General features: G+C 34.0%; 1 long non-coding RNA gene and 1 pseudogene across 1 annotated transcript; both read left to right on the top strand.

Annotated features, from left to right (window-relative positions):
• The first annotated feature begins 6,072 nt into the window (after positions 1–6,072).
• LOC138858113 (uncharacterized) lies at positions 6,073–9,117 on the top strand. Its single transcript, XR_011397345.1, has 2 exons — positions 6,073–8,781; positions 8,848–9,117. It is a non-coding gene; the product is annotated as an uncharacterized lncRNA (long non-coding RNA).
• A 4,802-nt stretch (positions 9,118–13,919) lies between these two features.
• The window catches only part of LOC138858117 (uncharacterized), a 28,277-nt pseudogene continuing 18,554 nt past the window's right edge, over positions 13,920–23,642 (top strand).

The raw sequence follows: 23,642 nt of genomic DNA, 5'->3' as shown, positions 1-23,642 counted from the left end.
TATGCCATTTAAAATATATTCCCTTTTATTGAACTATTATTTATTACTTTTTAAATTATTTTATGTTAAATAATTTTTACTTAATTGTAAGTTATTAGTAATAATTTAAAAAATGTTTTGCTATATTACTTAAAATAGTTGATGTGCTTGACACCATTATGGAGTCACAAATGTTTAGAACTTTGTTTTGCCGTCGGCATTTTCATATCACGAGTACATGTAAAGAAATATGAAAGAAAAATATTTGTAAATTTGTCTACAAACATCATCTGTATGTATATATGAACACACATTACTTCATATGAAATCTCCGTTGACACGGTCAAACAACGATCGAAGCTCATGTTTTTTGCTTTTATGTCAAAGAGTCAATCTGTCGAAGGACTGACGCAACGACTAAGCGTCACAACATTGAGTTGTTGGTAGAAAATCCGAGATGTGCCGAAAAATAAACGAACGCTCGCCGATTGTCACCGCTTCCCTTGCCGCTCTAACAGCTTTGCCCACAAATCATTGTAAATATGTATGCTTATATATGAGCATGCATACATATTGACGCAGATTTTTGCAAGTCAGGGAAAAATATTTTAGAATTGTAAAATATTTTAAATCGACAAAAGCTTTGTTGCCACTTTTGTCACTTTTTTCTGTGTTTTGTGGGCTTGCAGGGTTGTCACTTTTCCCTTCTAGAGGGAACATAAAAAAGTTGTTCAATTTTTGATTTCTAGCCTTTGCCATCGTCGCTAAAGGACGCTTGTAGGCAAACGCATGCTTGGGGAGATGTGTAAGGCGTTTGCTTTTAAGAATGACACGACTTAGCTTATTGCATGTGCGCTAGCGTTCATGAATGAAAATATTGTTGTTGTGTGATTTACTACAAATTTAGGATTTGTCAATTTGGCTGCCATATTGATTTCTGACGCTGCTCATGCTATTTGATATTTGAGAGAATTGTTGTTTTTGTGTAACAATGTTTGTATTTTTCCTATTGCCTGACATACTTACATACATTTGTACGCCCTTATGTATATAGATTTGTGTATGCATTATTTATTTTGCAAGGTAATACGCATACCTAACATACATACTTACATATAGAGTAGTGAGCGCACATGTGTATATTGATAAGTGATAATATATATTTATATTTGACTTAAATCGGACAAATGCACACAAGGTTATCATCTTTTGAAAAATCAATAAAAAACCGAACGAACTTTTTACTTTACCTCATATTATTATATTATATAAAATAACATATTGATGTACATATGAACATACATAAATTATTAAATTTCGTTTATATGACAAAAAATAAGGGGGGCTTTAGTTTAGCATCCCACGATTTTAGGGTTAAGAGGGGTATGGTTGGATAGAGGAGATTCTCCAGATCATGAATATATACCTATAATTATTGCCGCCGGAAACTTATAGTTTTCGAGATATTTGCATTTTAAGTTGAAAATATCACATATTTCATTTTAAAATTTCTCGATTTATGATTATCTTTTTTTTTTATATTATGCACTTATTATACACTAACTTTTCACTTCAATGTTTCTACATATTTATTTTATATTAAATATTTAAATATTTGCTTTATATAAGCATTTAATTTTTACACAATTTTCGTTATATGAACAATAACAAATGGGTTCCATGTTGACAGCTAACAAGTGTTGTCATATCTATTATAGATATATATATATATTTATAATTTGAAAGCGAATTAAAATGAACAATAAAAGAGGATTATACCCCAAATACATGAACTATACTTTTGTTCATTCCCTTCTATTGAAAAATTATGGTATTGGATTGGCCAGGGTTATTTTTTTGAAGCGCGACCGAAGGCCGCCAGTGCGGAAAGAAGTTTGACGCGATTGAATTATGAACATCCCGGTGTTGGACCGACCAGGGTTATTTTTTTGAAGCGTAGCCGAAGGCCGCCAGTGCAAATAAGAAATCTTAACAAAAAAGTCATGTTAAAGAGGGTATATCACTCTCTATAAACTTCAATTTTTATTGAGAGTAATTATAATAACAGTGCAGATTTTGAAAACTTGATATATGAATACATATGGCGTAAAAATATAGTAAATCAGCATCATGATCCATTTGTGAAATTATCAGATGCAATAAAACATACGTTTGAGCCGTAAAACCTTTTTCTTATATTAAAATGGAAAATTAAGTTCATAATATTTTGTAGAGGGTGATTGGGGTTTTTATATATTTTGATTGTTTTCATTTGTTTGGATATGGCAACACTTATTATCTGACAACATGGAACCCATTTGCTATTGTTCATATAACGAAAATTGTGTAAAAATAATATGCTTATTTAAAGCAAACATTTAAATATTTGATATAAAATAAATATGTAGAAACATTGTAGTGAAGTGTTAATGTGTAATATGAAAGAAACGTTAACCATAAATCGAGAAACTGTAAAATAAAATTTGTGAAACTTTCAACTTAAAATGCAAATATCTCGAAAACTATAAGTTTCCGGCGGCAATATTCGTGATCTGGAGAATCTCCTCTATCCAACCATACCTCTCTTAACCCTGAAATCGTGGGATGCTAAACTAAAGTTTTCCCAAAAATAATCACGCATATGTCAAGTGGCAGTTGTATTTTTTGTTTAAAATATTTCATTTTTCTCTTCATATTGGTAGATACGTATTTTGTCAGAGAACGTTGTTCTAAATTCTCATTTCTGTTAAATAACAGCAAATACTACAGAAAATGGTGAACTCCCTGATCGGAATTTTTCAGCTCTGTTAGCCGTCCAATCGAGCATCATACAAATTTCAATTTCGCCTTCTCGTTCTCCTAAGTTACTGATTGAACCTTATCTATGGTATACGTTCTCTGCAGTAACGTCCATGACATGTTACCATCAGAGAATGTTAATGAATAGAGAGGCGCAAATGTTAGCTATGCTAAAATGTTAATTGCTATGAGGGACCATCGAAAACGCGCAAGTTCGAAAATAAAATTTCAGCATCCTATCAATTTACGCAACGAACTACACCACTCTCTAAGCAAAATGTATAAACATACATATGCACATACGTATGTTCTTTGGTATGCGCATAAACAAAAATTGAAATAATAAAAACGAAAGTAATTAACTTCGGACAAGAAAATATAAATAATGAGGGATATAATATGATAATACAATAGAATTTAAATATCATTTAATAAAAAAGGGTTATAAAAATAAAAAATAAGAGTATATAAAAATACCTGATAGGATTTGAACTTAGGCAAAATATTTCACGTTGCAATAAGGGAGTGTGCTATACAATCCATAAATCAGGAGACAAATATAAAACTAATAACTATCGTCCAATATCCTTAATTTCTAATATAGCAAAAGTTTTTGAAAAAATTATTCATAAACGAATTTATAACTTCATAACAGACTCAAAAATTATTGTGAAAAACCAATATGGCTTCTTAAAAAATAAAGGCACTAAGGATGCAATTGTAGCAATTACCAGTTTTATATATACTAATATTGATAAAAATAATCCAACAGTGATAGCTTTCCTGGATTTAGCAAAAGCTTTTGATACAGTAGATCATGCTTTATTGCTGGATAAATTATATAGATATGGAATCAGAGGAATCGCTGTTGATTTAATTCGTGACTACCTTAAAAACAGATATCAAGTTGTTAAAGTTAACGGGGTAAAAAGCAAATCATGTAAAGTTCAAATAGGGGTGCCGCAAGGTACATTCTTGGGACCACTGCTTTTTCTTCTATATGTAAATGATATCTTTAAGGAACTACCTGAAAACTGTTTGGCAGCTTATGCAGATGATACAATAGTTAAATCTTGGGCGGAAGCTGAATCACAAATGAATGTGCAGTTAAGTTTAATAGGGAATTGGATGTGTAATAATTACTTAACTCTAAATGTTGGAAAAACTAACTATATAACTTTCGGTTCATATAAAGACAGTATTCCAGAAAGTTTTGAGTTAAAAATTTATAATAAGACCATTAAAAGAACTGATAGAACTGAATAGTAAATACTTAGGTATATATTTTGATAGTCACATGAGATGGTATTCATATCAAAGAAGTCATAAAAGAAGTCATAAAAAAAACTAGATATTTTCTATTTATATTCTCAAAGTTGAAAAATATAATGAACAAAAAAGCACTAAAAACAATTTATTACGCATTAGGGGAGGTAGTTATAAGAATGTTACAAAATTGTTAATAAAAATACAAGATAAATTAATTAATCATTCTTGTGATAAAAACGAGAGAACACCCGTATTGGGTATTAAAAAGAAGTTTATTTCTGAGTCACTATGTTATCATTATTCTGATTGTAGAGAGGTATTTAATAAATATAAAGGTAAGGCTAGAGTTAAACTGTTGAAGTTACCAAAGATTAATAAAAATATATCTTACAAAGACTCGAAATATATAGCAATTAAATACTACAATATGTTACCGCTGAGTCTAAAGTTGTTAAATATTAAAAATAAAGCAAGCAAAAAGAAAATAACTGAGTGGATTGTAGACACTTATATTTAAAAATACTATTTTTTCTTTTGTTTTTCAATTATAACTGACTTTTGTTATTAATACATTAGTACTTAATTATAATAAACTAATATTACCAGGCCTATGTACAGGTGTTTTGTAACACCTCTATAGGTGCACACTTTGTATGTAATATGTACTTTGTATCCTGGAATAAATAAATAAAAAACATCAGAATTACCTGCGATCGTTCAACCAGAGAACTTAAAACAATGAGAAGGTGCAGGTTCGACAGCGAACAATTTGTAGGAATTTATCAAGGATTTCACCACACATGCACGAGAAACAAATAACATTTCTCGCTTTTATAACAGCGGTGAATCTGTAAACATACGCTCTCTTAACATAACCAAACGGCGAATATTGAAGAGAATATAATGTGTATGCCAAACTGGGAATATTGATATGCCATTTGAAATATATTCCCTTTTATTGAACTATTATTTATTATTTTTTAAATTATTTTATGTTAATTCATTTTTACTTTATTATGAGAAATATATCAAAATACTTTTAAATTATTACTAATAAAGTATTTTGATATATTTCTTAAAATAATTCATTAATTGTACTTGATACCATTATGGAGTCATAAAAGTACAGAATTGTGTTTTGCCGTCGGTATTTCACATTCATGCTTCAATTTTTCTTTTCAAATGCATGTGTAAATGTAATTATGTACGTAAATATGTACTTCTTTTTCGTGTTGGCACATTTTACATATGTATTTATTAAAGCAAGTGTCAGTTATTGGGCCAAAATCAAAGAAATACACATTTACATATCACATACATACCAGAGAGTAAATATGTAATATGTAAATATGTATTGAAAGTGTCTAGCTTTCTTTGTTCCGCATAGGTGAAATTGTCAAGTGTCGATAATTGCGCCAAAATCAAATACATTATGTATTAATTTACATATGTTTTAAGCTTACATAAAATTGAGAAGTGTCAATAATTCCGCCAAAATCCATAAAGTTTGTGATTTTGTGCGGTGCGGTTCGATTTTTTATTTACTCGTCCGTTGTTTAATTGTAATAAGTGCTATTTAAGAAAAATGCCTAAAGTTAGGAAGTGTCGTGTTCGCGGTTGTGAAAGTACCAGCGGTGGGGTACTTCGGTTATTTGGTTTCCCAAATGAAAGGGAGCTGGCTGAAAAGTGGAAGGAGAATTTGAAAATTTCTCCCTCTGACCACTTTCCAACCACCTTCTCATTCATTTGTGAGAAACATTTCGAAAAAGAGGCAATTGGCCAAAAAAAATTAAAGAAGTTTGCGCTACCAACATTGCATCTGGGTAAGTGCAAATGCTTATATTTAAATATTAATTGTGTGTGTGTGTGTTTTGTTGTTTATTTATGGGTGCCCATATAATCTAGTTTGTGTGTGTGTTTTTTTCTATGCTTGTGGGGGTTCATGTAATTTTGTGCGCATGTTTTGTGCTTTGCTTGTGGGTGCCCATTTAATAGTGATTAGCACACATTAGGGATGAAAAAAAAATTAGTTATGTATTATTTTATATATTTATGTGTGTATATAGCAATAAAAACATTTTTATGCAATCAATTAATCTTTTTTAGATGAGGCCCCTACCCATTTATTTCAACCGGCACCTGTGTCAAAAAGTTGCTGTGTTCGCAACTGTGCCGGTTGGGAGAGCAGGAAGCTGTTCCATTTTCCTCAAACGGAAGGTGCTCGAAATAATTGGGCAAGGGCCTGTAATCTACAGTTGCCAATCTCAAAAAATGTATATATATGTGGAAGACACTTTCACAAAGATGACGTTTCATCGAATAAAATTCTAAATGAAGCTCTTCCGGTTTTGCATATAAAAACCGAGGATGACGGAGACAGTGTGTCATCGCAGTGGAGTTTGCTACCGGTTGAAAAAACTTATGGGCGCAGATAGAAAATGCACCACTTAATGATATCTCATTGCAAGAGTTTGAGAGATATTCACGCCTTCATGAGATAGAAATGAAGTGCAAAAACAGTGAAGAGATCACTGTTAGTGGTCATAAGCATTACGCTCGGGTAGCTAAAGGGTACCAAAGGAATGCTTTGAAGCAATCCAGAACAATTCAAGAGCTGAAAAGGAAAATTTTCCGATTGACCAAGAAGTGTCAAGCTCTAGAAAAAAATGTTATAATCACAGGCGATGCAAGCGTACATGCGATAACATTCGCAAAAATGATTTTAAGTAAAAAAAACTCCTATACTGAAGAGGAGAAAGTAATGGTAAAGTAAACATAAATTATATGTCGACTAAAGCCTATAATTTTATGCGTGAGGACTTGGAATTCGCCTTGCCTCACAAAAAAACTCTTTTGCGTTGGCGTCCGATCCGGTATGTCTCCCCCGGTATCGACGCGAAAGTCTTGAACAATTTTCTGTAAATGAAAAGCGAAGAACGCATATGCCAATTAGTTTTCGACGAAGTATCAATTAGAAAAGATCTCACATATAATAAAGTTCGAGATTTAATTGATGGCTTCGTCGATAATGGAGAAGGTCACCGAGAAAGCGTGATCGGCAATAAGTGCTGCTTTTTTATGCTAAAAGGCTTAGTCGGAAAATGGAAATATGTACTTTCCTATTATGTGGCAAAAGATGGCGTGAAAAGTACGCAATTGATGAAATTGCTCAAGAGCAATATAAATGCCTCGGCGAAAATCGGGCTAAACATCAAGACAATAGTTTGTGATCAAGGTACTCAAAATCTAAAATTGAGACAACTATTGGGCGCAACGCTAGAACAGCCGTATTTTTTTCATAATGAAAAAAAAATATATTTTATGTTCGATTATTGCCATTTAATTAAATGCATACGCAATGCGATAGTAAAACATGACATAAAAACACGTGATGGCATAACAACTTTTGAAGTTGTTAGAAAAATATATGCCATCGACCAAGCGAATGTTAATTTTAAAATGTGCCCAAAATTAACTTATTCGCATGTGTACCCCGGGACTTTCGATAAAATGTCTGTCTCAAAAGCTACCCAACTGCTCAGTAATTCGGTCGCGGCAGCAATCGGAATGGCGATTAAAGAAAATATGTTGGGCTCCGATGAGCATATTAATAAATGCGCCAAAGCAACCCAACTGCTTTTTAAAAAAATGAATGACCTTTTCGATGAATTGGATTGTAAAACACTTTACAATCCAAATCCGTTAAGGCGGCCAATACAGAGAAATTGTATTGCTAAAATTAATCGGTTGAAAGATCACATCGATTTTATTAAAGCCATAATAAAGCCAAATAATATAATATCATGCTTCGATTCCACTGTATTAACAATCAATGCAATGATTGCTTTGAGCGGCGATATATTTAATGAACATTTAAATATATCATTTATACTCTTAGGGAAGATGAACCAGGATGCCTTAGAAAACTTTTTTTATAAAATACGGGCAAACTTGGGATGCAATAATCATCCCTCCGCACATGAAATGCAATATATTGTTGCAAGGCTACTATCTATGCACATATTGCGTCGAAAATTCTCACAAACTGGCAGCAATTGTGAAGAAGACGACGATATTAACCTGGAATGGAATATTGGCCAAGAAGACGACCTGGGAGATAATTTAAAACCAGCTGAGCAACTTGCCGTGGAACAAATAGATATTTCAGATGAGCACTTTGCGAATACTGAGAAAACAGCTGAGATACTATACCGGATATGCCATATACCAGAAGGTCTTGTGTAGATTGAAGTGCCAAAAATGTGTGAGTGTAATGAAGAAGAGTGATAACTCTCTAGAAGACTCATCGGAAGCCCTTATAAGATTTAAAAATTATAAAAGTCCCGATGATCTAAGGCTGGTCAATCCCGAGGATAGAATATTTCAAATAAGCCGCCTTCAAATGAGCTATTACAAAGAGCTCTTCTTGAAGAATTCATGCAGAGTGGGTATAAAAACATTTATAATAACCCAGATTACTGCAAAAACAGAGGAAGAATACCCAGAGTGGTATAACGAAGCGGGTGATTGCCTAGGGCACAGGCATCAATTTTTAGATTTTTTGATAACAGTTTTGTTATACAAAAACTCAAAGTGGCTGGCTCAGCAAACGGAAGAGCTTCACCACAAAGTTATCAAGGAACGTTATTTTAAAAATAAAGAAAAATTAAAAAAATTGGTAACGTAGACTGCAGGCCAGTACAAATTTTTGGAGCAACTTCCGGGTTAAAATAGGTAAAATAAATGTTAATTGAATACATCAGTTTAATAACTAATACACATTTCTCTCTTTTATTTCAGATACTTAAAAAACTAATAGCGTTTTTTTTTCTTTCAGGGTAGAATTAAGTTGTAAATAGTTAGTTTAATAGTTTGTAGTAGTTTTGGTATTTGTTATTGTTAGTTAGTTATAGTAGTTTGTTATTGTTGGTTAGTTTTTAGTAGTTAACAATACACGTGAGACAAGCTCTGCAAAAAGCTGGTGAAAAAGATCTAATCTTCAATGATTAGGTTGTGTGAGAATTTGCTGTATGTTGGTAGGCAAATTCTGAAAGTCGTGTTTTATTAAAATTATATACTATTAATAAATTTATATATTTTTCTTTTTATTTTTCATTCCAGATTTTTTATAAATTTAAATTAATTTATGTTTATATAAACATGTATTCTTTCAATATTATTTTTAATAAAATTTTAAAAAATATATTGTTGCTCAAAAGTCTATTTTATTTCAATACTAATTTCAGTTGATTTTCCTATAGAAATTTGACTGGCGTAGAAGCAAATGTGCAACAGGACATACATATATTATGTCGTTTACGCATTTGTATGTATTTTTATGTAGATATGTACACTCATTACTTCATGTGAAATCTCCGTTGACACATTTTTTGCTTTTATGTCAAAGAGTCAATCTGTCGAAGAACTGACGCGACGACAAAGCGTCACAACATTGTGTTGTTGGTAGAAAATCCGAGATGTGCCATACACACTCTTACAAACATACATCGCATATGGGCAAGTGCAAAGTCAATGTGTGTACAAAAAATTCGAACGTACTTACGCAAATTCTTTGACAAATACAGTCAATCCTGGTTAAGTGCCAAAACCAAAGATGCAGATTTTTTGTGCTTTGTAGTACATAAGCGATTGTGGTACTTAAGCGAGTGGTACCAAAAAAAATTATTTCTATGTATTTAAAAAAAAATTACCGTTTTCTTTAAAAAATTAAGAAAAAAAAGTGAGATGCAGCAAGACACCGGCAGATAAGAGGGATTGGAGGAGTGATACTTAACCGGGGTTTACTGTATACATAAATCAGAGGAATATTGAATATTTTCTTTAAAAAGTTTCTTGAATTGTAAATCGACAAATTTACTATGTTGTCACTTTTATTCTAAAATATTTTAATACTCATATTTGAGGGGTTGTCACTTTTCCCTTCTAGAGGGAATATCAGAAATTTGTTCAATTTATGATTTTTAGCTTTTGCCATCGTCGCGAAAAGACGCTTGTAGGCAAACGCATGCTCGGGGAGATGTGTAAGGCGTTTGCTTTTATGAATGAAACGACTTAGCTTATTGCTTGTGCGCCAGCGTTCATGAATGAAAATGTTGTTGGTGTGTGATTTACTAAAAATTTAGGATTTGTCAATTTGGCTGCCATATTACATGTATTTATTGATAATTGATAATATATTATTATATTATATAATATAACATATTGATGTACATATATAAATTATTAATTCTGCAAAAATTGAAATTAGAAAATTATGAAAATAGTAAAATATCTTTTTTTGCATAATCTTTCACATTTTATCAATGTAGCATTTGTGCAAAAAAATAATAATTTATCAATTTTTCATCATAAAAATCGTTTATATGGCAAAAAATAATCATGCATATGTGAAGTGGCATTTGTATTTCTTGTTTTATCATTCATTTCATTTCAGTTTTTTTCTTTATATTGGTAGATACGTATTTTGTCAGAGAACGTTGTTAACATTCTCATTTCTGTTAAATAACAGCAAAACTGTACAGAAAGTGGTGAACTCCTTGATCTCAAATTTTCAGCTAACCAATCGAGCATCATACAAAATTCAATTTGCACCTTCTCATTGTTTTAAGTTCTCTGGTTCAACTTGCTTCTCGCAAAATGCAAAAAGTATAGCCAAAAATCGTTGTTTGTGCGTGGCAAAAAGAAGCAAGCATCAGCGTACGTGTATTTAGGAATGTATGTGTGATTATCACATTTGTGTAAATACGCATAATAAGGGAATATTCAATAAACCTAAACATATGAACATATTTTCCTGAAATATTTTAATTATCTCAGGAGGTAAAATATGCTATTAAAGTAATTGAATTGAGATATGTTAAGATTCCAATTAATAACATTAAAAAAATTAAATAAAACTTAAGTTGAATGAGTTTTAGGATTCGAACTTATATGTGTGTATTCAGATTGTGCTTAATACTATGTTCGCACCGAATTGAAATCCTCTTGAAAACACACTTTGTGGATTGTGGAACCAAAGTCGTTCTGACCGACATTGTGTGTTTTCGATGAGTTTTCATTGACAGTTCACACATCTATTTGTTTACATTTGTTATGTACCCTATAAGAACAGTGACGGTCATCTGATGGGCAATATGACAGTCATAGCTGAAAAAATTTTGTCAGCGCGCAGAACAAAGTTTATATCATTTTCTTAAAAGCCTTGTTTTCTTTTTGTTTGTTTGTTTTGTTTTTTCTGAGTCATTGCGGACCATAAATCCGTCATAGCTGAAAATTGTCAGTTATGACTGAAACGCTATCAGAAGTGAAAAATTCTTTTTCGCAGTAGATAATATAATTTTTATTTCTTTAAAAAATTTCAAACTTTTAATCAAAATTAGTTATAATAATATACTTAAATATAAATAGGAATGCAACAAAAAATATAATAAAATATGAATATATAAAAATAAATTGTCATTTGATGCCATCTCCTCCTCTCAATAGCTCTGCGTACGTCTTTCTCCAATCAGTGGATATGTAAGTTTTCAAGGGGGTTTCAGCGAAAACTGTGTTTTCGTTTGACAAATTTTGTATGGATGAAAACACAAGTTTTCGCGTGAAAACCTCTTTTGTCTATGAAAACTCGAATTTTGTGTCGTTGCGAACATAGTATAACTCCTTTACGTTTGCGACCTAAGCCACCACAAAACTGAAAACGCTGGTACTTTAGCCACTGTTTTATTATTATCCTTTGCTCAATAAGCAATTGCTCACGCAACGCACATAAATGTGTTAAAGAATTAATCTATTAAATGTTTATTTTATTTTGCGGTTTTTACCAGTAATCCTTCTTTTTAATTTAAAAGACTTTTCATTATTACAAATTTTGTCATATCATAGAAATTGAAAACACAAATCTAAATCACTCATAGAGCCACCAGATAAGCACACCAAATTTCATCGAAATGGGTCCAGCCGTTTCGGAATAGATAGGCAACATACACTGTGACACGAGAATTTTTTATATTAGATTTATTTATCACGACGACTAAATATACGTTTCTAAGTACACAATCACAAATTTCAACGATTATGATAAAAACACGATCATGAATTGATTGTAATGTGATGTGGGTGGGGTAATGTAATCAGCACCCTGCCTTACCTACAACTTACCAACAGTAGTTACATAGTAGTAATAACGTTCATCAAATTTAATTGCAAAATCGACGGTGATTTTTCCAAAAAGTCCTCCGTTAGGACCTTCTGCAGAAATAACGAATAACTTTGCAAATTTTAACGACTTACCGTGCTGTGGTTCGGACATTCTTCGAGTACATAGCAAAATAACGATTTATTTTTATATATAAGATATAATGCGCTCTGTTTCGTCAATCAAAGAGCCTACTTTATTGTTTTGTAGTTTATTTAAGTCTACACTGAAATAACAAATTTCGTCATTTGTTAGTATATTGCTGTGAAAGAAATCGGTCAGTAAAATATGTTTTTGGTTTTCCTCTTCATGTTTTCTTATAAAATTTAAGCTTTTCTAATTTATTTCCTATCATGATTATCATTAATGATTTTAGTTTTAAATTTCAATTCATTGTTTCAATAGTTTTGTTATTATTAGTTTCAATTGTGTGCAAATGTTCTTCCTGTCTGTGTTTCCTACTATGTTTATCAGATTTTTTTTGTGGGGATGGGGAATTAGTGTTTCAGCTTTCTTCTTTATAATTTCCAATGGCATTTCTAGTGGTTGGGCTTTTTCTTCGAGTTCTGATTGTTGTTTATTGTTCTGTAGATTCTTGATTATTCCAAGTATCTCCTTCGGATCAATTAAATGCTGTACTGTACGTATGTGTCCGCAAAATTCACGTTTCCTAATTTCAATTTATCCTATCTCGGTATCCATCTTGCTCAGTATTTCTAAAGTTTTTCCTATTTTTGTTTAATTTATGAATTCTGCGCATTTTCTTATTCAAAATTTTTTGTATCATATTTTTAACCTCTTTTCCTTCCATAATATCTATTGGTCTTGCTCCTGTTGTCGAGTAAATATAATTATTATACGATTCAATACTTTGGAAAACATTTTCCCTTTTTTTCAATTTCTAATACCCTCACTTTCTAATATCCATTAATCCCTGTATGTTCTGTTTCGTTCGTGTGATATTTGTATCTGTTCGAGAGCTTTGTCTTCACTATTTATATTTTTTGGTTGAAAACTACATTTACACATTTTTTTGTTTCTGTTTGGCTATATGTATATATCAATAATTTTTTCTTGCAACATATTATATTGATATTAATTTAGTAATTAAGAAATAAACTCCCACTTTTCCGGAGTTAACATGTTGTCGAAGAATATCTGATATACCTTTTTCTAGATCAAAGTGACGAATGGGTCCAAACATGATAATCGAGTGGGAGGTGGTGTCTGTTCAGCCAAAAAGATACCAAAATCGCCTTCCGTTTACCAGACCACTGCAGTGTCTTCCTTGTGAAAGAATGCCTAGACCTCTTAGTGGATCTAACATCCTATTTCACGACAAACCTGCGTTGGGTTCCAAAGCATTATGTTATCCCTGGTAACTGTGAAGCAGATGAACTAGCCAGAACAGGCAGTCCTACAATTGGACTCCGAAAAAGAAGGAATAGCTAGGCTTTTGGCAACTTGTAGATACATATACCTATAATAGACGAACATGTTGTACAATTAGCTGAGTCTCAGTGGAGTCAATCATTGACTTGCTCAACAAGCAGGCAAACGTTGCATGAATGGAACAGGGGCTACACATACCGACTATTAAAATTCAAAAGGAATGACATAGGAACTCTAATAGGAGTGCTAACAGGTCAGTGTCTATATGGCAGAGACGCCAGCAGACTATGTAGGTGCACCATACAATGACTATTGTAGAAGCTGTCAGGAGGTAGAAGAAGAGAAGACGGTAAAACATCTTCTATGCGATTGCAAGACTCTTTACAGGAAAAAAATCGCGACTATCGGTCGAGGGTTTCTTGACGACGTTTCAGAGGTTTCACAATTAAAACTTTTTGTACGGATTAACTTCATTAGAAGCACCGAGTGGTTCAGAAGAGACAATGAAGTGAGAGAATATTAGTCCTGGTGGTATCACAATGGGCCACCTAAAGACCTAGGTGCGTCGTCAAACAGTCACTCTACCTTTTCTAGATCATCTTGGTTTAAGTAAATATCCATGTCCGCAGTTTCGGACGTCTTTGCATTGCGATTTCGCATATTACCATTTAAGGGTTTGGTGATCAGTTAGTATATTGAAGAGTATGCCATAGAGATAAAGTCGAAAGCCCAAACCCATGGCCAAAAGATCCTTTTCAGTGGCTGAGTAATTTCTCTCGTGATCATTTAGTGTCCTCGTAGCATGATTATCCTCCAGAAGAGCCGCACCGATTGCCAAATAGCACTTGTTGTAAAAAAAAAATATTTTTTTGAAACCAGAGTTAAAAAACTACACGCAACGCAGCTTTGAATAAAGTTAGAAAGTGGGATAAATAAATAAAACTGTTGGGTCACCGATTGAGAACCACTGCATTCTACGGTCATATGTTTTAATATATTCTTTACTTTTTCTTGTTTTCTATTTATTTGCCTAATATTAGAAGTCATTAAACTAAATGCAGTTAATAATTGTATATTTGATTTCTTGCGCTTGCTTTGTACACTTATGCTACCGCTATGTTTTCGTCCACGCAATTATATGAATATTTGTTTGTACACATTAGCTAGTCCCATTAAACATGTACTAAGCTTAATATGTAAGCAGCCTCTTGCAATGCTGCGTTCCCATTTTTTGCATATCTCTTTTTCTTAATAACTACATTATATACGAAGGAGCAATAGCGTAAAGTATGTACTTGAGTTATTCTCCTTTTATGAACTGTTAAAGGTATATAATTTACATAATTATGTATATATGCACTAATACAAAACGAAACTATATATTTAGCGGTATTGAAATATTGCTTAGAACATTATTTAAGAAGAAGAATTTTGCAAAAAAAGTTAGTCTAATAGCTGACCACACATAGCGTCATTACTCGGCCCTTTGTATTTTATCGTTGCTGCAACTTCGCTTAAGCTTTTCGCTTTTTCGATATTTGCGCGGTTACAAAAAAAACTTTGTAGCCCTACATTTTTTGGCGCCCAACGAGGGGCAGGAGTGAGTTTTTTGTTCTTTCGTACATTATTTCGGAGTGTGGTCAGTATTAGACTGCATCGTTGGACATTGTCGTCAGGGCATCATTGAACATCTTTACCATTGGAGTGACCAGCATTGCTCGTACACAGCATAGCACACCAGTTTGCTACCGCTAAACTTCTTCCACTTAAGCTGTGTTGAAGGTACGGTATGACAACAAAACTCTAATTTTCTTGGAAGGAATAAATTCGTTATTTGATTTACCAGCAGTTGTAAAACCAAATGGCAATCAGCTAAGAAGTTTAATTGATAAGGCTTCAGCTATTTATAACAGACCAGCAAAAGGTGGAAGGAGTCGCTAGACTTTAGAACGCTGCCGTCATGGGAGGATTGCACCGCAGTTTTAGAAAGACACTGCCAATATCTGGAGTCACTGGACAACATGAGTGTTAGTCAACTCATGGTGCTAACAAATACTCCACTTCGAAATCAAGGAATAAGCCACGAGGCTATACATTTTCCTGCTCCAACATATCGTGTAATGTCTGTTCCAGTAACAACCATAAGTCAATTGCCTATCAAAGGAACATTGAGTTGCCAATCGTATATCATCACACAGGTGCAAAGTATGTGCACAACAACACTACAGTTTAATCCGCCGCGGTTCTACTCCAGTTCAACAAACATTCACTCTGGTATTTACAACACAAGAGGCAGTCGCGCATACGAATAGGAATTCATCGTTTTCGTTCGTAATGCATCGGGGAGCTACAGATTGGAACCAGCACTGCTAGATTCTTGTTCACAGGTGAATTTTATCACAGATGACTTTTAGCAAAGGTTGCGCTGCCAAGAAATAAACAAAACATACATCGATTCATCGTCGAGAAATATTAAATTCAAAACCTCAACTAACTTCAAGTCAGTTCAGATTTTAGACCCCCCCCCCCCTATAATCATCTTATCGTCATTTCTTAAAGACACCGTCTTTACCGACTTTGACTTTACCGTCATCCGCAGACCAAACCCAACCCCCACCCCCCCTAATTTAGAATGACGTAATATATGGACGGCCCCAAATGAATTTTATATACCAAAGAAATTCGATATGTTGCTGGGTACAGAAACGTTCCTCTGTCTTCTATCTGTAGGCCAAATCAATCTTGGATCTAATTTACCCATCCTGCAAAAAGAGGTCTTAGGCTTGATTTTTTCGGGACGCTATAATACGGGCAGTAACAACATATCTATACCATCTTGTTTATTTTTAGCCAATGAATCTTTAGATGCCAAATTGAAAAAGTGGAAATTGGAAGAAGTCACTACGATACCAGAGGCTTGGACTCGTGATTGCGGCAGAATAGTTGTCAAATTACCCTTATCCGACGTGTTTGGGCGAGTCATATAATACGGCATTGAGACGATTTAATACACAAGAACGTCGATTAACCAAATCACCACAATTGGAAACACAATACGTAGAATTTATGAGCGACTACGAGAGATTGGGTCATATGAGCGTTGTAAAAATCTAAATCTCAGCGAACCGCATTATTATATACCACATCATTGTGTGCTTAAACCAACAAGTACAACAACTAAGCTTCGAGCTCTATAATTCAATGCGAACTTTTTCGTCTTCTTCTTTGTTTTCGATTCCATAGGTTTGCACTTACTGCTGTCATAGTCAAGATGTATCGCCAAGTATTAATGCATGAAGATGATCGAAAGTTCCAGTACATTCTGTGGGGAAGTTCAGCGACTGAAGATATTCACACTTATAAACTAAATACTGTAACGTATGGAATAGCTGCTGCACCGTATCTTGCTATACGGAGTTTGTTCTATCTAGCTAAGCAGACGACTTATTCTGTGGGGCTTGGTTCCATGATTCTTGATCCCCGGACAAAATATCCCCGACAAAATATCCCCGGACAAAATATTCCCTTGACACAATATCCCCTTGATACAATATCCCCGACAATTAATACTACAATAAAAATTTTTGATAACAAACTATCAGTTATAATAATGAATTAACAATTACTTACAAATGTAAGATTGAATTTATTAATAAAATTTTATTACAATAGTTAATTCAATAATAAAAATTTTAATTTATCAGAGTAACGAATACAAAATTAATTAACACATAAAAACATAATTCACAGATTAAGCATTGTACAACAAAAACATAAATAAATACGTAAATGTATTATCAAGTAAGAGAAATTAATCTTCAATAAATGTTTTTTCACAAAATTATCAACAAAAGTTTAATTTTTTAATAATTATATTACTTATAAGAACGATTGAAATAATAATCAATCATCCAACACCGGGGTGCTCATAATTAAATCGCGTCAAACTTCTTTCCGCACTGGGGGTCTTCGGCCGCGCCTCAAAAAAATAACCCTGGTCGGTCCAACACCGGGGTGCTCATAATTCAAGCGCGTCAAACTTCTTTCCGCACTGTGTGTGTGGGACATTTTGTCAAGGGGATATTTTGTCCGAGGATCAAAACGCCTGATACCATATTTTGCATTCTATGGTCAATGTGTCGAAGGACTGACGCGACGACAAAGCGTCACAACAGTCTGTTGTCGGTAGAAAATCCGAGATGCGCTGATTGTCAACGCTTCCCTTGCCGCTCTAACAGCTTTGCCAACAAATCATTGTAAATATGTATGTTTATGTATGAACATGCATACATATTGACGCAGATTTTTGAGAGCCACGGAAACATATTTTAAAATTGTAAAATACTTTTAATCGACAAAAACTTTGTTGCCACTTTTGTCACGTTTTTCTGAGTTTTGTGGGCTTGCAGGGTTGTCACTTTTCCCTTCTAGAGGGAACATAAAAAAGTTGTTCAATTTATTATTTCTACCTTTTGCCATCGTCGCGAAAAGACGCTTGTGGAAAAATGCATTCTCGGGAAGATGCGTTTGCTTATATGATGAAATGACTTAGCTTATTGCATATGCACACATATACAATATTTATTGATAAGTGAAATATTAAAAATTCCAATTCTCGATGTGTACATACCAGAGAATTCAAATAAATGTAGGTATGTATGTATGTATTAATTTTGTAACAATTGAAATTAGAAAATTATTAAAAAAGTATAATAAATATATTTTTTTTGCATAATCTTTCGAATTTTTTATGCTACATTTGTGCAAATAAATTATATTTTATCAATTTTCAAAAAATCGTTTATATGACAGATTATTTTTAGTGATTATACGTGAAGTGGCATTTGTATTTTTGGTTCAAAGTATTTAATTTTTCTCTACGATACATATTTCTGCCAGAGAACGTATTTCTTATAAATTCTTATTTCTGGTAAATAGCAGCGAATGCCACAGAAAATGGTGAGCTCTTTGGTCGTAGTTTTTCAGCTCTGTTAGCCGTCTAATCGAGCATCATACAAATTCAATTTGCACCTTCTTGTTCATTTACGTTCTCTGCTACAACCAAGTCCAAATTTGTTTGTAAAACTTTTAAGTAAGTTATTATTATTACATTACGAAAATAAGACATTAATGCATCAGTATTAAAAAAAAAATATATCATAATAATTACTATGGGTTCTCAGTTGAAAAGCCTCTGTGCATTCTGAGTTCGCGCGGATATTGTGTTGTTGAAAACACCCAAATGACGACTTTGTCGACAAACATACATACATACATAATAAAGTAAACTAAAATAAAATTTTAAGTAGTTAATAGGCCATGTTTCCAATTCTCCTTTTTGAAGGTAACGTCAGACAAATTCTTCAAATTCCGATTTTTAGCACCGTTGTCAGGAAGCAGCTTGTGGGCAACATGCAAATGCGAGGGGATGGATGGTAGGATTTTCAGTAGTAATAACAGTAAAATTGAAATTTTAGCTGATTCTTCAATTTAACTGAAATCATTCACATTTCATTTAAACTTCATTTTTTGTTTGTCATTCTCGCGTATTGGCGGTAGAAATTTCATATGAAAACCAAAAAATGTGGTTGACCAGGCGCAAAGAAAAAAAGGCCGTTCCCCGTTGCATTAGGTGTTTCCAACTGGGGTACATGGTGCGCAAATGGTGCAACCCCGTAGACAGGTCGTCCCTATGCACACGTTGTGGCGTCAGTGGACATGTAGCGAAGTCATGCACCAATGACCCAAGTTGCATGCTTTGTAAAGGAGCACACTCAGTATTGAGTACGACTTGCCCCAAGTATTTGGAGATAGTAATGCAGCTAAATTTAAACCACTGTGCTGCAGCATAAGATCTGCTTAAACAGACAATAAATGAAAAAAAACATTGATGTCGCCTTACTAAACGAGCAATACTCCCAGCGTTCGGAAAGCACCTGGACCACAGACATATCTGGCAAGGTTGCAATATGGTCATGTAAAAGTCAACCTTGTATATCCTGCTCCACAGACCATAACTGTTTCACATGGGCAAAAATATAATAAGAGCACAAGCTATGCTCCTCCCAGCGCCGCAATTAAAGATTTTGAAAACGTCCTCCTAGAGTTTGCTCCAGAAATAAGAGGGAAATTGCCAGTTATCATCGCGGGCGACTTCAATGCGTGGTCAACTGCCTGGGGTAGCAGACGCACAAACCGTCGTGGACGTCTGCTACTAGAATTCCTGTCCTAGTCACACGAATCTTACGATAATAAATTGCGGAACGCAAAATACCTTCCAAAAAGGAAACAAAGGCTGAATAATTGATTTAATGTTTGCAAACGACGCTCGAAGTAGGCACATAAAGTGGACGGTGTCGAATATATTTACAAATAGTGACCACATGGCTATTATTGCTGATGTTTCGTTCTCCGGAGAGACGGAAACCCGCAGCTAGAGCGCTTGCAAAAAACGTAGCTGGAAACAAAAAGAGTTTGATGCCGACCTTTTTGAGATAGCTTTGGGGGTCAGCAAATACACCAGGTGAGGAAGCCACTCACTTGGTATCCGCAGTGCGGAAAGAACTGATCACAGCATGCGATGCAAGTATGCGTAGAATAGTACACCACAATAAACGAAAGCCCGTCTACTGGTGAAATGAAGGTGGTAGCTACGCTCAGAAAGCTCTGTAATGCAGCTAGGTGCCGTCTACAGCGTAAGCAATGTGGGGAAAATGTAAACCGTCTCAGAGAAATGTTTAAAGCACAAAAAAAGCTTCTAAAGTCAGCTATTACCCGCAACATAAGGAACTGCTTTAAAAAGCCCTCCGAGGAAACAAACACGTACGAAATATGCATGATAAAATTCATAAACAAGACACAACAACCCAAAAGTGCATCTTTTTTGAAGAATTGCGTAGAAATATTATTCCTAAAACACCATCTGATCTCCTATGCTAAACCACGAACCAAAGTTTTAGAGCCACCGCTACTAGTTAGTAAAGAAGAAATATTGCGCGCTGATCACCCTAGATGTGAAGAATGCCTTCAACTCAGCAAAATGGGCAAACATAATCAAGGCTCTGTATGAAATGCGAGCAATATATGCAATATCTTGTAAACATTATTATAAGTTATTTTGAAAATAGACGACTAATATTCGATACTGATGAAGTCACCGAGAGCTACTCTATTTCGAGTGGGGTACCGCAAGGCTCGGTTTTAGGTCCCATTCTATGGAACGTGATGTATGATAGGGTGCTAAGAATAAATCAACCAGAAGCCGTGAAATTAATCGCATACGCGGATGACCTTACAGTGGTAGCAGTGGCGAAACACCTAGATGACCTCCGGAACAAATGCAATGAATGCGTAAACAGTCTGCGGCAATGGTTCTCTTCAAAGACCCTAGTACTGGCTGAGCACAAGACAGAAGTCCCCCTAATAAGTACTAGGAAAGTGAAGGAAAGAATATCTGTCACCATAGGAGAGTGTGAGATTCAATCACAGCCACAGCTAAAGTATATGGGAGTAATAAAGACTCAAAGCTTAAATTTAAGGAGCACGTAGAATACACCTCGAGTAAAGCATATAAAATCCTCAATGCCTTATCAAAAATGATGGCAAATAAGGTCTGCGTGCGTTCCAGCTGACGTTTTTTACTCGCTAAGGTAATAAGATCAGTTGTATTATATGCCACCCCAATATGGACCCAGGCGTTAAACATTAAATCATATGCCAAACAAATAAAGACATTGCACCGGCTGTCGGTACTAAGAGTAATCAGTGCTTTCCAAACGATTTCCGGGGAGGCTGCTGAAGTAATAGCCAGTATGATGGCCATTGACATCCAGGGTGACGAATTCGCGCGAGTACACAAGTTATCAGCTGAGACATCTATCGAATCCAAAAAAGATGAGAGAAACAAAAGCATGATAGTGTGGCAGAAACGGTGGCAAACCTCACCCAAAGGACGGTGAACCCATAGACTGATACCGGACATCCGTTCGTGGATAGACAGACGACATGGGAACCTGAATTTCCACCTTACCCAAATATTAAGTGGGCGTAGGTGCTTTAGAAGCTACCTGTACAGATTCCATCGCGACACCAGTCCGAACTGTTCGACGTGTACAGAGTGTATAGAAGACTCTGAACATGTATTATTTTACTGCCCTCGCTTCGTAATTATAAGGGAAAAACTAAAAACTACACTCGGCGGTAGTTTTACGGTGGAAAATTTGACGACACTCATGTGTCAGTCCACTGAGAACTGGAAAGCTGTCAGCGAAGCGGCACCCTCAATCATGACAAAACTGAGACGCATAGAACAGATTAGGCGTCCGTCAGTCCGTACTATAGAGGAGACTTAAGTGTCTTATCACTCCCATGAAGTAATACTTAAGCAGGTGGTTCCGTGGGAGGGATATGCGATGGAAGTAGGTTAGTTTAGCGGTAAAGTCTCGCACTTCGGCTTTCGATGCTTGCTACTTAAAACTAAAAAAAAAAAAAACAACCACATTGTCTGTGATCTGTGGTGCTGCTTGTATAGCACAGCTCTTTATTGCAAATTTGCATCAAATATATTGCCTGAGTTCCAATCCTATCACAGATATTTTTTTATTTTTATAAACCTTAATTCTGTTTTCATTATTATTTCCCTAATTATTTGCATTATCTAAAGTCAATTATTTTGCCAAAGAGCATCTGTGCATATGAATATTTTGCTTGTTTCCCTTATAGAGTGCTGAAGTTCGTAGCGTTCCTTGATAGGGTGATGAAATTTTATTCGAACTTGCCCGTTTTCTATGTTCCCTCATAGTAATTTACATTTTAGCACAGCAAACAACAAATTGTGGGAATAGTCGCGGAGTTGACAAAATTTGTTTCAATTGAGAATCTTTCGACAATGTCGTATATGTTTTTTTGCCTTTTTGCCGTGCTTTGGCATTGAAAATTGACTTGATTTTATATAAATTTTATAATATAATGTCATATATAATGAATTATATGAAATAAATTAAAATAACACTTCAAATCGCTAATAGATAATATTGTCTCTTCTGAAGGGAACAATTCAATTTCTGATTTTTAGCATCGTCATGAGAAAGCAGCTTGTGGGCCACATGCAAATGCGAGGGAAATGGAGTAATATGAAGTAATATATTGTATAAATGGAATTGTTCTTGTTGTAATATTGAATAGAAGTCATATTGAAGACCAAGAACATATGACGTACATACAAACAGATCGTGACAAATTCACGTATTTATGTATGAACTTGTATTTCTATATTTAGCTGCTGTGTGTAAACGAAATAAACACTGGCTGGAGCAAAAACTAAAAATTGTATTCTTACCTATGTATGTATTATAAATTCTTTAAATTAAGAATTAAAGGCAAATAAAGATATGTTTCCAAATTTATTTATTATTTAATTAAAATAATAATACAAAATATTTATACATAATTCTTAATGTAAATAAAAAGCTGAAATGGAAAAATAGAAAACGCTGAAATGTGTGCAATAAACTAGTAAAACTACACTATAACTAAAACTAATTATAATTAATTTTTACATATATTTTAACTGCATACAAAACCACTTTCTAAGTTCTATACAAAACTTAATTTGTTACTATAGAAAAAAAAGGAAAGCGGAAAATAGAAGAACATCTAAATGTGGAAGAAAACTTTATAAAATTTTAATAAACTTGACCTAATATGTATATGCCTTATAACTTACACAAAAAAACACACCTTGTACATCACCTCAATCAATTGAATTTTAGTTTAAATTCCATTCCGGAAAAAGGTTGTTAGTCCTATCTACTATGGCATTCTCGCTAAGCACTCGAACTCCACGTCAATATGCATATTTTCTGACAAGCTTTATATACCACTTCATCTGCATCCGACAAATTTCAAAAACTCTATCACTCGGAATAATTAGTAGCAGATTGGTGCGTTCTTTGTAATTCTTGGAGCGGATTAAAGACTCGGAGTGCTT

This window comes from Bactrocera oleae, chromosome X (genome assembly GCF_042242935.1).
Source record: "Bactrocera oleae isolate idBacOlea1 chromosome X, idBacOlea1, whole genome shotgun sequence".
Classification (NCBI taxonomy): Eukaryota; Metazoa; Arthropoda; class Insecta; order Diptera; family Tephritidae; genus Bactrocera; species Bactrocera oleae.
Note: the sequence above shows the minus strand (reverse complement) of the source record. Positions and strands in the feature narration are given on the sequence as shown.